Below are 16,483 nucleotides of genomic sequence, written 5' to 3'. Positions count from 1 at the left end.
TAAAACTTTAAATTGGCAAATATAAAATTTTATCAGCTATTAAGGCATTTGTATAACCCACATATTCTTTTTAGTCTTATTATAAAACACTTAGTAATTTTTTTTTTTTTTTCTTCTTTGAGACAGGGTATCTCTGTATAGCCCTGGCTGTCCTGGTACTCACTTTGTAGACCAGGCTGTCCTCAAACTCAGAAATCTGCCTGCCTCTGCCTCTCAAGTTCTGGGATTAAAGGCATGTGTCACCAGCACCCATAAGTAATTTTTAAATTAGGAAAATATACCGGCATCCTTTCAATATAGAAGTGGCAATTTGATTTTTAAGAAAATATATATAACAGTTTCCACCAGAAAATAATATCTCAGAGGATATCTAGGTGGACCAATTCTTCAGCAAATTCTAGGACACAGCTGCTTTATATACATTCACACACACACACACACACACACACACACACACACACACCTATTATAGATATCTATCCATATCTATATCTATCTATGTAGCAATGAAAGAAGAAATCATACATTTAAAATGAGAAAGGAAGATTTAAGGGAATTATGGGAAATATGAAATGATGAAATTTTATTTCAATATAATAAAAATAATTTTTAAAAATTTCTTTCCTCACTTTAATAAAATGGAATATGATACATACAGCAACTTTTATAACCACACTTCACTAGAAGTTCAGATATGGCTCAGGGTGTACCTTTTATTTCAAAGAGTTAAGATATCTTTACAGTGAGCTGGATCCATTCATTATAATAATTTTCATATCAGAACAAACACTTCCTGCTTATTAGTCTTGTGCATCCATTTTCTTACAAGCAGATTGTGTCTGGCACCTCCTTTTTAAGAATGTCATTGATGCAGTACATTTTATTCTGATAGAAAAAAATAATAATACAAATAATAATAATAACGATTTAAACAGTCCCATATCCTCTAAAGAAATAGAAGCAGTCATTAATAGTCTCCCAAACAAAAAACAAACAAACAAACAAAAAACAACAAACAAACAGGACCATATGGGTTTAATGCAGAGTTCTATCACACTTTCAAAGAATACCTAATTCCAATTCTTCTCAAACAATTCCACAAAATAGAAACAGATGGTACTCTACTCAAATCATTCTATGATGCCTCAATTACTCCGATACCTAAACCACACAAATATCCAACAAAGACATATTACTTCTGTCTTTATTAGGGTTTTATTGATGTGAACAGACATCATGACCAAGATAAGTCTTATGAAAAACAACATTCAATTGGGGCTGGCTTACATGTTCAGAGGTTCAGTCCATCATCATCAAGGTGTGAGCATATCAATATCCAGGCAGGCACGGCCTAGGCAGAGCTGAAATTTATATTTATGTGGAAAGCCTTTTGGGGTACTGCTCAACAGGAGTCTGACATTGGCTAAGGACAAAGAAGTGGGCCTCAGACAGGAATTGGACATTGCCCTAGGACAAGGAAGTAACCGCAGGCAAGAATCTGACATTAGGGCAAGATAAGCCTAACTTTAGGCTGTGATAGTGAAGTAGGATAAGGCAGAAATTTTAGTCTTAGGGTGGAACTAGGCCTCAGGCAAGATTTTTGGGCTTGGACAAGGAAGTATCTCAAGTATTTGGGTTATTATTATAAGCCCCTTTTTTTTTAACAACTATCAGGAGTAATCACAGGACTTTGCTTGCTGCTTTGTTAGTAGTTCCTTAGCATACTGCTGCTTTGTTCCTTATTGTAGTGCATGCCCAAAATACTTGTATGTAATTAAAGTGGCATTTAAAAGTGGGTTGGAAAATAAAAATTTGCCTTCAGTCTCAGAATTGACAGAGGTCAAGCTATAATGTTGTCTAACTGTCCTTTTTCTTTGTAGTCCTCATTCCCCTGCTAGAAAACCTGTTGACTGAATGAGCGGGCTTGTTCATGTGTCTTTATCCAAAGGCTGCTAGTGGAAGACTGACTTACAGGCAAGTAGGATGAGGATCTTAAGCCCACACCCACAGCGACACACCTACTCCAACCAGGTCATACCTATTCCAACAAGGCCACACCTCCAAATGGTACCACTCTCTGGTCCAAGAATATACAAATCATCACAATGTTAGATCGATTTATCTTATGAATACTGATGCATAAATACCCAATAAAATTATTGTAAACTAAATCCAAGAACACATCAAAACGATTATCCACAATAATCAAGTTCACTTAATACCAGGAATACAAGGATGGTTCAATATATGGAAATCCATCAATATAATCCTCTATATAAACAAATTCAAACACAAAAAACACATGATATCTAATTAGATGCTGAGAAAGCATTTGACAATGTCCAACACCCTTTTATGATAAAAGTCTTAGAAAGGTCAGGAATTAAAGGTCCATACCTAAACATAATAAAACAATATAGAGCAAACCAGTACCCAACATCAAACTAAATGGAGAGAAACTCGAAGCAATACCACTAAAATCAGGGACTAGAAAAGGCTGCCCACTCCCTACCCATTCAATATAGTACTTGAAGGCATAGCCAGAATGAATAAACAAAAGGAGATCGAAGGAATGCAAATTGGAAAGGAAGAAGTCAAAATATCACTATTTGCATATGATATGATAGTACATATAAGTGACCCCAAAAATTCCACCATAGAACTCCTAAATCTGATAAACAACTTCAGTGCAGTAGCTGGATATAAAGTTAGCTAAAATAACAACAACAACAATAACAACAACAAAAACCACAAAAACAAAATAACAGTGTCCTTTCTCTACACAACAGAAAAACAGGATGAGAAAGAAATTATGGAGATGACTCCCTTAAAAATAGTCACAAAAATATAAAATACCTTGGTGTGACTCTAACTAAGGAAGTGAAAGATCTGTATGAGAAGAATTTCAATTCTCTGAAGAAAGAAAGAAATGAAGATCTCAGAAGATGGCAAGATCTCCCATGCTCATGGAATGGCAGAATTAATATAATCAAAGTGGCTATCTTGCCAAAAGCAATCTACAGATAAAATGTAAACCCATCAAAATTCCATCTCAAATCTTCACAGTTAGAAAGGGCAATTGACAATCTGGAATAACAAAAATCCTAGGATGGCAAAAACTATTCTCAACAATAAAAGAAACTCTGGTGGAATCACAATTCCAGACCTCAAGCTGTATTACAGAGCAATTGTGATAAAAACTGCATGGTACTGGTACACTGACAGACAAGTAGATCCATGGAACAGAATTAAAGACCCAGAAATGAACTAACACACCTTATGGTCCCTTGATATTTGACAAAGGAGCTAAAATCATCCAGTGGAAGAAAACAGCATCTTCACCAAATGGTACTGGCTGAACTGGCGGTTAGTATGTAGACAAATGTGAATTCATCAGTTTTTATCTCCTTGCATAAAGCTTAAGTCCAAGTGGATTAAAGAACTCCACATAAAACTAGACACTGAAACTTATAGAGGAGAAAGTGAGGAAGTTCCTCAAAGATATGGGCACAGGGGAAAGATTCCTGAACAGAACTCCAATGGCTTGTGCTCTAAGATCAAGAATGAACAAACATCAGAAAAATGGAAATCAAAACAACCCTGAGATTCAATCTCACACCAGTCAGAATGACTAAGTTCAAAAACTAATGTGACAGCAGATGCTGGTGAGATGTGGAGATATAGGAACACACCTCCATTGCTCGTAGGATTGCAAGCTGATACAACTACTCTGGAAATTAGTTTGCCGGTTCCTCAGAAAATTAGACATTGTTCTACTGGAAGATCCAGCAATACCACTCATGGGCATATACCCAGAAGATGCTCCACCATGTAATAAGGACACATGCTCCACTATGTTCATAGTAGCCTTATTTATAATAGCCAGAAGCTGGAAAGAACTCAGATGTCCCTCAACAGAAGAATGGATACAGAAATATGGTACATTTACACAATTGAGTACTACTCAGCTATTAAAAACAATGAATTTATGAAATTCTTAGACAAATGGATGTATCTGGAGGATATCATCTTGAGTGAGGTAACCAAATAAAAAAGAAAACACATGATATGCACTCACTGATAAGTGAATAGTAGGCCAAAAGCACAGAATCCTCTTCAGAAGGGGAACAAAATACCCATGGAAGGAGCTACAGAGCAAAGATCAGATAGAGCCTGAAACAAAGAATAACCATCCAGAGACTGCCCCACTTGGGGATCCATCCCATAAACAAGCATCAGACCTAGATACTAGGCAGATGCCAACAAGACCCTGCTAACAGGAGCCTGATAGAACTGTCTTCTGGGAGGCTCTTCCATTGTCTGGCAAATATAAAAGTGGATGCTCATAGTCATCCATTGGATGAAGTACAAGGTCTCCAATAAAGGAGGTATAGAAAGTACCCAGGGAGCTGAAGGGTTCTGAAGCCCCATAGTTGGTACATCAAGACCAGTACCCCCAGAGCTCCTTGGGACTATACCACAAATCAAAGAAAACACATGGTGGAAATTTTGACTCTAGCTGTATATGTAGCATTGGATGCCCTAGTAGGTCATCAATGGGAAGAGAGACCCTTGGTCCTGTGAAGGCTCTATGTCCCAGTATAGGGGAATGCCAGGACAAGGAATGGGAGTGCATGGGTTAGGAAGCATGGGGGGGGGATAGGGGATTTTCTGAGGGTACACTGGGAAATGTGATAACATTTGAAATGTTAATAAAGAAAATATCTAATAAAATTTGTGAAAAAGGAATTTATGATATACATATATATGTATATAATATACAAATATCAGTTAAAGACAATGTACTTGGGTTGAGGGTAATATCCATCCAAATATGCCCTGGCAATAAAAACACAACCCAGTTAATATAAATTCATGCTGTGCAGTTAGATTTGGCAGATCTATAGCACTATCCTACCATCTTCCATATCTGAGACCCCTTACAAATTGAAGTTTAACCAGGCCATGTGCTTCTGCTCTGCTTTTCTTCTTCCTCCTCCTCTGAATCTTCTCCCTCTTTCATTTTCTACTTCTCTCACCCCCCCTGCCTTCTACTTGACCTTTCCTTTTATCTGCCCAATCATCAGCTCTTTATTTTATAAATTAAGGTGGGAATGCGGTTTACAGGAAATCACTTGATTGCTGATTCATTCCTTCTTCTCAACCACTCACAGGAGAAAGGAATTAACATCAAATATAATTAGCCACAGGGCTATACACAACATACAAGTACATATATAATACAAGTATATGTAATATGCATTTTATATATTGTGTGTATATATATATATATATATACTAAATATATATATATATATATATATATATATATATATATATATACTAAATATATAAAACACTTGCAGCTGCTTTTTGGATATGGATAGGTCGAAAGGCAGAAGACTCGCTGATTTAGGTGCTCATAAACTGTTTCTAAGGTGTTCAAATTACAGAATAAATCATTTTCATACATAGAGATGTGGTCAGAAATAGTATTCTTGTAATACCATTTTCATTTTCTGAAAGAAAAAAATATCACAAAAGAAAGATATAGCAAAAGTATATTAAGATTATTTTTTTTCCATTTTTTATGGCATCTATAAACAATGTAGGTACAAGTCCATGCCTTTTTGCATTTCTCTGCTCTTGGCACTTCCCTATTTGGTCCTGATTTTCATTCTTGCAATTTACCTGCTAAAGAACATGACAGGAATGACAAATGGCTTTAGAACTCATGGAGTGCTGCCTACCACTTAGAACCACAGTGGGTGTCCCTTGTTTGAGGGATAACCCTGAAAACTAAGTGTCCTAAGGACCTCATGCTGTTGGGAAATTCTGCTCTGTCTGTTGCCTTCACATTCCCCTTAATGTAAGAATTGTATGAAATTTCTAATGGGGTTCACAGCCCCATCAGTGGGCAAAGTCTCTCCAACTCACAATGTTAGTACTTGATCTCTTTCAGGCTATTTTGCTCCAGAATATGAATGAATCAATTATGACCCTAGGAACAAACTTAGAGATGTAGATTTTGAGCTATGACCACACCCTTAATAAAAACAATTGGAAAAATAAAACTAAGAGTGAAGCTGGCTTAAGCTGTTTTTGCTACAGGCTCTGATATAGAAAATTTTAGGGAATAAATCAAGTTCAGAAAATGAGAGTCTTATTAGTTAAACTAGGGATGTTTTATGTTCAGAGAACAGGAACATTGCTAGTTCTATCTAACCAGATTCTCACTGAGGCAAGACTACTGATGACTGATATCTTATACCCATTGTTGTCTTCAGATTCCTCATATGATTTGATAAGGATTGCTGATGAGTAGAGTAGACCTGACTGGGTTCTTTTTAATGTAAGATTTGTGATTCTTTTAAGACTATTTTAAGATTACTTTTAAAGTTAAATAATTATATTAGTAGTCCCTTCTTTATATCTGTAAATTGCTGCCTGCCAGTAAGAAAAACTGGCTGAGAAAACTATGTTGCATGCTCACACTTTGTTAATCTATAACAATTTGCTTAATTATAAAAATGAAGAAGTTCTTGGGAATAATTCATTTTCTTTACCTGTTTTATGTGGTATTGTTACTTGTAAATGTATTGGGGAAGATAATGTTTTTTTCATAGTCATACTTGAAAAACTTTGCTGGGATTTATGAGCTGTGGATGAAAAAAATATTCTGAGATTGGAACATTGTTCCTTGCACCCTCCAAGTATGTATGTATATGTGTATACATGTATGTATACATATTCATATATTTAAAGTTGTGTTAGAGTGTGTCTGAACATTTCTCCAAACATCAAAATATATATGTATGTATCTATGTAGAGCATGTTTGGGTGTGATGGAGCATTTTCTGTCCATCATGTGCATGTATGTATGTAAGTATGTGTATGTGTGAAATGCTTGGATTTACTTTTTGGAAAAATGTATCATTAACCCACCAGAAATGTGTGTATATGTGCATATGTGTATATGTATATACGTTTATGTGCAAAATGCTCTGAGCCTGCTTGCTGGAGCTTTGCTTTATCTATTCTCAGTATGAATATGCATGTCTGTCCATCTTTCTATCAGTCTACATGCATGCATGTATGTATTTGTACATATGAATTTAATGAATTGTGGCTTTACTTCATTTACTCATGGAATATGTATGTATATTTGTATGTATGAATTTTCTCATTTTTTGTTTTTCACTAGCCCCAAAGAGTTAAAATAGTTCAAACTTTTTCTCTGGACAAAGGGAGTACTATTCCCAGTCAGTTAAGCTTTGTTTTCTCAGAGAAAGAAATTATGAATAATTTCTCTAATCATTGGCTATTGTCCCAATGAGGATATGAACACACTTCTGTCAACTGCTCTCAGCAAATACTCACCCTGGCTCTTTAACTGGACATACCACACCACATATGCCAAAGCTGGTAATTGGAAATTACCTAACACATTGTGCACTCTAAATTGTGGCTGATAATCTTAAGAAAACATATTTTATTGGTTATTTAGCATTAGCACAAAAACATTCCATATAACCTGGTGGTGATGACATATGCCTATAATTACAGAACTTGGAGAGTGGGTAAATGAAGAACCAGAAACTCAAGGCCATGATTGGACACACAAAAAAATTTGAATGTAGGCAGGCCTAAATGAACCTGACTTGCATTCCCAAAAATTTATTACAAATTATATGACATGTTTAGAATTGTGGTTACATGTGATATATTAGTAAATACACTGGCCAGCTTGAAGGTCTAATAATAAGTGATTAGCTTGTCAATGACAGAGGAGCCACATTTAACAGCACAGCATTATGGTCTCATGTACCAGAGACCTGAAGTGACCATTTTGAATTCTTAAGGGTTTAACTTCTGGCCTGATTAAAGAGGTCCTAGAGTTTAGGAAGAATGTAGGCAGCCGATGCCTAAAAGATGGCGCTGGTTTCCGGTACACCGTGGCCATAAACAACACCACTGCGCAGATGCTAGCCTGAATCTGGTGCCAAGACCTCCCTAGGGGGTGCATGCAAATTAAGGTGCCAGCAGACTGACCAATCCCAGGAGGACACAAAGCTTTTCTCTGTGCTGGGGTGTATATCAGGAGTCCTCCCTGGGTTCCCGGGGTTGCCGTGTCATCAAGGTGTTTCTGCAATAAAGCTGTTGAGAAGAATCTGACCGTGTTGTGTTTTCCTTGCCAGACGAGGTGGGCACAACAGAAGAACACTACTAATTTTGAACAAATGAACAAGATAATGTTGATTAACATGGACTGATTATTGTTCCAAACACTCACATTACCTTGAGTAATATACAAAAAATACATTTCCCATGCTACTACAGAATATCAAAATGGTATAATGACCCCAAACTATGTAATGCCAATGTGTTTAAGGTTGAGCAAGTTCATATTGTGTTTTAAAAATTACTCGAGTTGAAGTTTCAAGAAAAAATATTCAAATCCTATCTGTCAGTGTACTCTTGATTACTGAGGATGCTGACCGAGATAAGGTCTCTGAACTATACCCACCTCTGGTAGGTAGCAATGGACTTGCTGGTTTTTAGGATGAGGTGGCTGGTTCTACTGAGTGCCTTAGGGCGTCTTGCTTGTTACCAGGTTTTATAATTCTCTTCTCTATCTGGCCTTCATGTGAGAGAGGAATAAGTGGCCATGATTAGAGGCATTATAGAAATGAATCAAAAATTCAAAGAACACATGCTAGTTGCTAAAATAGAAAAGAATAGGAGCAATTAATAAACAGCCAAACTTAATTGACTATGTCTTTATAAGGAATGGGTATTATATGACACACACACATATATGCACCAAGCAATCCACATATGACCAATGTCAAAGGCATGAAGTAAGTGGTGTCTGTGGAATTTGGTTCACACACCAAATTTTACTAGTCTTGAAGACAAAGAGTTCATGTGCAAGTGGGTATTTTTGTGCCAAAGGATGTGAAGCTTTTCCTTTGCATCCATACCAAAATAATAAAGAATAGATTAGGCTTAAGATAAAGAAATCATATATTTTATGTTTATAACATCTTTATATGTACTCTGCATGACTTTAAAATATGTGGTATAGATAAACTAATATATAAGAATATACATATGAATATGCATACAATCATAGAACGATATCCTAAAGATGGGGAATGTCGTCATTAAGATTTCATGGTTTAACATTACTTATACAAGTTAAAGGAAGCTGTAGTACTGTATAAGGCATTAAATACATCCTCAGCTCTTTTATATTTCCTGCCTCAGTATTACCTGTTGAGGTCACAGACGATATTTTTCCTTAATGATACACTGATCTCTTTCACAAACTGTTGAAACTAAGAAGGTCAGTGAAATGTCCTGAGCTGAGTGGGATTTGGAAGAATCAACAGTTATGTTCCTGTTTTCAAAAAGTCAAGGAAAAGGCTCACTCTCCAAGCATGTCATCATTCAGTACTAGCTTTCTCATTGCTTGATTCATGACTGTGAGGTTTTTTTTTTTGTTTGTTTTTTGTTTTGTTTTTTGTTTTGTTTTTGTGACAACCTAAACATGACAACTTATCTTCAGGCTCCCTTGCTGTGTAGTTTTTTATAGGAGTCACAGGCCATGGTGTGTTGATGAATAGAGGGTCCTGTCTATTTTAAGAAAACCCTACTTCTCATAAATTCCACAAAAACAGGAAAACAATTTGTTTTTAGCATAACCAAAAGTTATTTGTGAACTGCAAATAAAGTTCCCTTAGTGTACAGGTCCAATTACACCACAAATGTTACCATGCACTGGTCATTGTTTAAGGGTCACATAGTATGTAGTATACATAGTCCATTGATGAGGGAACCTTTCTAAGTGATTTTCTTCAATCAGGTAGAAAAGACCTGACTGACAAGCATAGATCAGAACCAAGTGACCCACAATGCACAAGTGTCACAAGTCTGGGTTTATCTGTTTTGTGGCTCCTCCTAACTTTCCTCTAAGGAAGTACGACAAAATTGCCACATAGACTATACTAAACCTAGGAATCAGACAAAAGTTTCTACAGATATCTTAAGTTAAGAGATGTTAAAAATAAAAGTCTTCCAAGAAAAGCATGAGAAAGAATTGTTAAGACATAACAATAAAGGCAGGATTTCTTTTAAGTAAGAAATATTAGGCCACAAAAGAAAATCTTTTGGAAAGAACACATCTGGTGAACAATTTTTGTTTTTGTTTTTTTTTATTATTTATTTATTTTTATGTAAGTACACTGTAGCTGTCTTCAGATGCACCAGAAGAGGGCATCAGATCTCATTATGGGTGGTTGTGAGCCACCATGTGGTTGCTGGGATTTGAACTTTGGACCTTCGGAAGAGCAGTCGGGTGCTCTTACCCACTGAGCCATCTCACCAGCCCCCTATTTTTGAAATAGAAATAGACAAAAATATCGAAATGTAAAACATAAGCATGACTAGCCCATATTTTGAGTATGCTTAATGTGAAGATAAAAGTTAAAGAGTTTTCTTCAGGTCTCTGAGAATTTTCTGGGAGTAAGACAAAATACATAGAGGACTTTGTCCTAATAAAAGTAAAAGTAAAAATAAAAATAAATTATATACAGAAAGAGAATGTTGAGATGATGTGCTTTCAGAAAGTTACACACAACTTGTGTTGAATGCTATTCTGAGGCCTGAGCCTATTACTGACATTGAAAACCATGATAAGTGTATACATTTGTACCACTGAGTGGGACAAGAGAGTTGAATAAGAGAGTTGCTGCAATGTTCAGCTCCCTAATTCTAACCATAAGGAACTTAAATAGAACAATTTAGAAAGGGCAGCTTCTCTATGAAAATATAAAATGGTCAAACAACTAATGATGGAATTATAGATTCAAGATATTGACTCATTGCAAACCCCATATGTGTTATGATGCCACATTTGTTGGGATATTAGGGATATATTAGGTTTCATGTTTTAATAGCCAATGTTGTTATTAGGTTAGATCAACAGAATAATGGGAACTCTTATTGAATCTTAGAATGTTAGGGACTCAAAGGGTCTTGTTGTAATTGAAATTTGTATATGAATGGCCTCAAATCTATCACTTAACTGATTATAGTATATAAAAGGACATATATAAGTGATGGTGCTTAAGCAATGCTTCTAATCAGATAAATCAACCATAATCAGTTATCATTACTACAATATGAACAAAGGTGGACATACACTAGTCCTATCCCAATGCACAGTAATACAGATATAATGTCAGAAAATACAATGAGTAATTCATATATTGTAGTCTTTACCTTCAATATCTAAGCCAGTCTCTTACACATGATTATTTTTTCCTAATTTACTCTTACTGTTGTACCATTTAGAATAGGGACACTGGCAACTGAGCTCTGCTAAGGAACTCTGTGAAGGTATGAGAATTTGGGTATGGGTGTTCTGACTCTACTTAAAGATTAGGAGACAGCACAGCAGAATAGGCGAGAGATGGGATAGAGGACAGGTAATGAGAGATGAGTGAGTTCACACAGTGTTTCAGTTTTTAAAAATAGTCTCAGATTTGAAGACAATATTGTAGTTTACATAAACTTCATATACCAGTCACCTTGCTGTACTGTTCATCAAGGGAAGATGACAGAAAAACACATATAACAGCCATTTGGAGTATGGCAACTGACTTTACTAACCTGAAGCTATTATGCTGAAAAATAACATCTTCCCAATTTTCATTTTTTCACACTCATTCAACATTCTAATGTATTATCAGTGAGTGTTTAACCATCTATTCAATTAGTTATTCTTATACAATTTCTTTTAGAAGACAGAAAGGTAGAAGATTGGAATAAAATAATGAAGAGGCATATATTTTAAATTACATAGAGAAAGAATACAGATAGATGATAGATAGATGATAGATAGATAGATAGATAGATAGATAGATAGATAGATAGATAGATAGATAGATGACTTATCAGTGTAAGCAGCATGATTCTAAGTAAAATGGAGACTACCAAAAGAAAATTATATGTTGTTACTTAGTGGTTGAAACTCAACAAAATATTCACCAGAGATGCTGAAAAATACTGCTACCTGATCATTTTCATAAGAGTGGTTAAAATTTGCTCTGAAAATGAGATTTTTGTGAAATCTCTTCCTAACTGTACGATGCTGGTTGCTTATGTGAACTGACTTTGAGTCTATCCTTTGCTTTGCTTCACAATGGTCATCTGTCAACACTGTTTCCCAATAACATCAGACAAATACCAACAAAACTTTAACTTCCTTATCTGTCTTGAGGAAGAAGGGAGTTTTATAACTCTACACTGTATTGTCATTTATCTTTTTATGAATTAATGAATGTAAGTTTCACAGGTTTTCAGACAAAACTTCTCCAACTTTGAAAATAAGGATCATTAAGGAGAGGTCAGAAAATTACAATAAAACAGAAGTCTGAATTTCCTGAGCACAGGAGCAATTTACCTTTTTTACAACACAGGAGTGGCTGCCAGGAGATAATATTTAGGTGCAGTGTCCTGGTTTTGACTCCTCTTTGGAAACAAGATTTCCTCATTGTCTTCTTCCAACACATATTTCAGTTGATTTAAACAGAAAAAGTCAACAAATCTGTTAGTGTCTCTTTTCTTTGTGACTAAATACTCAAAGAAATGTATTAAGCCCATTGATCATAACCTATGATGAATTTGTTCAGTGAACCCCTTTACGGTGTGTGACTTTTAGACTCTTCTTCCCCCTCATAGTGTTCCTCAACATGCATCCAATCTTCTGAACAAGCTGCTTGAATTTTACCATGAAACTTAGTGATTTGACATGGATTCACAAAAGCCAGTTTTCCCCAAAATATAACAGGTAACAGAACCTCCATGTATGAACTGATTTACTTGATTTAATTTGTCTGGGGAAATTGGTCCTGAATACTCTGAAAACTGCATTATGTGTAGTTGTTCATCATCCAAAGACCATGTTTTAACAGGAGCTTTTCTTGAAACTATAAAGAGGTTGCTATCTAGAAAAGAAGCTGTGTGAAAGGGTCATTGAGATAAAGGAGAACAAAGTCAGGCATGACTAACCTCATCTATTATTTGCTTTTATCACTCAGAACTTCAGAACCAAAACCAGATCCCCAATCAGAGGCCACCTCCTTCAGAATTTCAACCAAGACCACCTGTTAATGGGAACCACCAAGACTTACCTTCATCAGGAGGCTCACAGCAGGGACCTCCTCAAAGCCAACCCCTCAGAGACCTTCTCAAGGTCAATACTTACCCCCACAAGGAGGCCCACAGCAGAAACCTCCAAAAGGACCACCACCACAAGGAGGTCCACAACAGATACCCCCTGAAGTACCACACTCACTAGGAGGCACACAGCAGAGACCTCCTTAAGTGCACCATCACCAGGAGACCACAGCAAAGACATCATCAAGGCCCACCACTACCAGGAGGCCCTCAGCAAAGACCCCCTCTGGCTGGAAACTCACAAGGCCCACCACCAGGTCCTCAATTTTGCAGACACCAGGGACCTCACTAAACCAGAATTCAGTGACAGATACAATCATATTTATCCTCTGTTGGGTGGCTGGGAACAAAACTTTTCTATATTTCAGACCATAGAATGTAACCAACCTAAATATGTAGTCATAACATTGTCCTAGACCCAATATTAAATATTTTTTATTAATTATAAAATTTTATATTCATAAGAGAATATATGTTTTTGGAGGAATATCTCCTCCAAATTTGCTTTTCCAAAATTATTGCATGTCTTTTATGCTTCTGGCTAGAAGACCCATTTTTCCCCCTAAGATCCTTTACCTCCTTACTGGGATTCATGAATTCAAAACTATACACAGATTTCAACCTGTTCTTTGGTTTTCATTCTCCTTTCAGCATATTCATATTATTAGTGACTAAGATGTCATGTTCTCTCTGTACCCTGCATACATTTTTTAATTTCAGAAACTGAGTAAGGAGATGGCTCCCTCACAGTGTTTTACACAGCCATGAAACATCAGAACTGGAGCTTCTCTGCATTAATAAAATAATCAGCATAGAACTTCTGATTGCTGTCTTTCTTTCTGGGTTTTCTTGAACCTGAAAGTTCAGGGCTGAGAATAATCTCAGTTAATTAGTATTTTCTCATGATTTCTTCTTGTAATTTCTTCCAGCAATTGTCCATAAGCCAGGCACCTGGTACCTGGCAAACATGTTCCACTTTTTTTCTCTTGCTTAGTCTGTACAGCATAATGGACTTTTAAAATTATTTCCATATTTTTATTAGATATTATTTTTATTTAAATTTCAAATTTTATCCCGTTTCCTCATTTCCTCTTCGAACCTTTCCCTATCCCAACACTCCCCCAACTAAATAACATACCCAGTTCTGTTTTCTGTCCTGGAATTCCCCTACACTGGGGCATTGAGCCTTCACAAGCCCAAGGGCCTCTCATCTCACTGATGTCCCACAAGGCCATCCTGTGCTATATATGGAGCTGAAACCATGGGTCCCTCTATATTTACTCTTTGATTAGTCATGTAGTCCCTGGGAGCTCTGGCGGTAATGGTTGGTTCATATTGTTGTTCCTCCTATGAGGCTACAAACCCCTTCAGCACCTTGGGTAGTTCCTCTAACTCCTCCAATGGGAACCCAGTGCTCAGTCCAAATGACCACTGGGAGCATCCACTTCTGTATTTGTCAGGCTCTGACAGAGCCTCTCAGGAGACAGATATATAAGGCTTCTATCAGCAAACACTTGTTGGTATCCACAATAGTGTCTGGGTTTGACAACTGTAAATGGAATAGATACCCAGATGGGATACTCACTCGGGATAGCCTTTCCTTCAGTTGCTGCTCCAAACATTGTCTCTGTATCTCCTCTCATGTGTATTTTGATCCCCCTTCTAAGAATGAGAAAAAGGATCTACACTGTGCTTTTCGTTCTTCTTGAGCTTCATGTGGTCTGTTAATTGTATCTTGGGTATTGTGAAATTCTAGGCTAACATTCACTTATCAGAGAGTGCATACCATGTATGTTGTTTTGTGATTGGGTTACCTCACTCAGAGTGATACTTTCTAGTCCCATCCATTTGCCTAAGAACTTCATGAATTCATTGTTTTTAATAGGAGAGTAGTACTAAATTATGTAAATGCACATCTCCAGTATCCATTCCTCTGTTGAAAGACATCTGGGTTCTTTCCAGTTTCTGGCTATTATAAATAAGGCTGCTATGAACATAGTGGAAAATATGTCATTACTACATTTTGGAACATTCTCTGGGCATATGCCCAGGAGTGGTATATCTGGTTCCTAAGACATTACTATGTCCAATTTGTGAGGAACCTCCAAATTGGTTTCCAGAGTGGTTGTACCAGTTTGCAATCCCACCATCAATGGAGGAGTGTTCCTTTTTCTCCACATCCTCACTGTATATTAATTCTACCAAACCATAAGCATGGAAGATCATTCCATCTTCTGAAATCTTCTATGATTTCTTTCCTCAGAGACTTAAAGTTCTAGCCATACAGAACTTTCACTTGCTTTGTTAGAGTCACACGAAGGTATTTTTTGCATTATTTGTGACTATTGTGAAAGATGTTGTTTCCCTAATTTCATTTTCAGTCTTATTTTCTTTGAGTAAGGGAAGGCCAATGATTTATTTGAATTAATTTTATATCCAACAGCTTTGCTGAGGTTGTTTATCAAATTTAGGAGTTTAGGAGATCACTTAAGTATACAATTATATCATATGATATCATATCGTCTGCAAGTAATGATATTTTAACTTCTTCCTTTCCAAATTGTATCCTGTTGACCTCCACTAATTGTCTAATTGGTCTGGCTAGGACTTTGAGTACTATATTGAACAGGTAGGGGAGAGTGGATAGCATTGTCTAGTCCCTGACTTTAGTGCGATTTCTTCAAGTTTGTCTCCTTTTAGTTTGATGTTGGCTACTGGTTTGCTGTATACTAATTTTTAACATGTTTCGGTATAAGCCTTGAATTCTTGATCTTTCCAAGACTTTAGTCATGAAAGGGTATTGCATTTTGTCAAATTCATTCTCAGCATATAATGAAATGATCATGTGGTTTTTTTCTTTATCTTTGTTTATATAGTGGATTACATTGATGAATTTTTATATATTGAACAATCCCTGCATCCATAAGATGAAGCCTACTTGATCATGATGGATGAATGTTTTTATGTGTTCTGAGATTCAGTTTGTGAGAATTTTATTCAGTATTTTTGTATGGATACTCATGAGGGAAATTGTTTTGAAGTTCTATTTCTTTGCTGGGTCTTTGTGTGTGGTTTACTTATCAGAGTAATTGTGTCTTCATAGAATGAGCTGGGTAGTGTTTCTTCTGTTTCTATTTTGTGGAATAATTTAAAGTGTATTGTCTTCTTTGAAGGTCTAATAGAACTCTGCACTAAACCCATCTTGTCCTGTGCTTTTTTTGGTTGGGAGACTATTAAT

General features: G+C 36.3%; 1 pseudogene across 1 annotated transcript in view; it reads right to left on the bottom strand.

Moving 5' to 3' along the window:
- The window catches only part of LOC110295818, a 41,777-nt pseudogene extending 28,351 nt beyond the window's left edge, over nt 1-13,426 (bottom strand). Inside the window, exon 1 of the transcript XR_002378110.1 lies at nt 13,274-13,426. The product of XR_002378110.1 is annotated as a proline-rich protein HaeIII subfamily 1 pseudogene (transcript). The remainder of the gene's footprint in view (nt 1-13,273) is intronic.
- Between the last annotated feature and the right edge of the window lie 3,057 nt (nt 13,427-16,483).

The sequence above is a fragment of the Mus caroli genome, chromosome 6 (assembly GCF_900094665.2).
Source record: "Mus caroli chromosome 6, CAROLI_EIJ_v1.1, whole genome shotgun sequence".
Taxonomy (NCBI): domain Eukaryota; kingdom Metazoa; phylum Chordata; class Mammalia; order Rodentia; family Muridae; genus Mus; species Mus caroli.
This window is presented reverse-complemented; position numbering and strand designations above follow the sequence as displayed.